The 1,133-nt window shown below is 28.4% G+C and overlaps 1 long non-coding RNA gene across 1 annotated transcript; it reads right to left on the bottom strand.

Annotated features, from left to right (window-relative positions):
* Positions 1 to 597: 597 nt before the first annotated feature.
* On the bottom strand, positions 598 to 903 carry LOC113382247. The gene is made up of 2 exons (XR_003367648.1): positions 764 to 903; positions 598 to 687 (listed from the first exon to the last, which is right to left on the bottom strand). It is a non-coding gene; the product is annotated as an uncharacterized LOC113382247 (long non-coding RNA).
* Positions 904 to 1,133: the final 230 nt, after the last annotated feature.

The following is a 1,133-nucleotide window of genomic DNA, read 5'->3' as shown; positions in this document are numbered from 1 at the left end:
ACGATTCGGTCATGACGTCATACAAAATGGCGACTCAGTTATGACGTAATAGCACCTGAAAGTGATGACGTAATGCAATTAATATTCTTTCTGTACGAATAAGCATTTATTTACGTGAATAATAAGAAATTTTACAATATTTAAATATTACAAATTAGAATTGTAGTTTTGAAATTATAAAATTTAACATGAACTATACTAGAAAACTTTTTACAAATTATTCAATCTTAACATATTAATAACAGTATATTTAATGAAAATTGTTGTATATCTAATGAACGTAATTCTATTTTTGAGGCGTGAAGTGTGAAGTGTTGCATAAGTATTCTATCGCCACTTCCTTATACATCAAACAGCCTGCCTATTTTTCATTATTTCATTCTATCGCCAGTTCATTGCATCAAATGCCAGGATACAGATTATGCACATATGACATACTGCCCCAAATTTTGGAAGTTTTCTAAAACAAATTCAAACATAATGTGATTTACTGTATATAATATAATATATATATACAGCTACCATATGTGTAGCTACCTACATGTTCAGTGTACAAATCTCCATCATCTTAAAGTCGCTTTTAACACATACATTTTAAACACTGACTGATTTCATTCTATCGCCAGTTCAATACATCAAATGCGAGGATACAGGATATTCATATATGATGTACTTCTTGGAAGTTTTCTAAAACAATTTGAAACATAATGTGTTTTATTGAATCTAATAATATATATACCACTCCATATGTGTAGCAACTTACATATTCAGGAGACAAATCTAAATCGTCTTCGAGTCGCTTTTGCACATACATTTTTTTTAACCTGATTGAATTCATTATATCTTCAGTTCATTATACATCAATACATCAATCAAGTTCATGCATATATGACATACTGTTCCCAATTTAGAGGTTTTCTAAAACAATTATAAATATAATGTATTTGTTACCAAATAATATATATACAGCAACTATATATGAATCAACTTACATATTAAGAAGATAAATCTCCATTATCTTCAAGTTGCTCCTAAAAAACATACATTATTTGAGCCTATCTAAAGATCTGTATATTGTTCATCGTTTCATTCCAATTTTGTACGACTTCTGAAATAAATATGAACATGGCATA

The sequence above is a fragment of the Ctenocephalides felis genome, unplaced genomic scaffold, assembly GCF_003426905.1.
Source record: "Ctenocephalides felis isolate EL2017-DRISC unplaced genomic scaffold, ASM342690v1 CF-g0.4_SCAFFOLD_03402, whole genome shotgun sequence".
NCBI lineage: Eukaryota > Metazoa > Arthropoda > Insecta > Siphonaptera > Pulicidae > Ctenocephalides > Ctenocephalides felis.
Note: the sequence above shows the minus strand (reverse complement) of the source record. Positions and strands in the feature narration are given on the sequence as shown.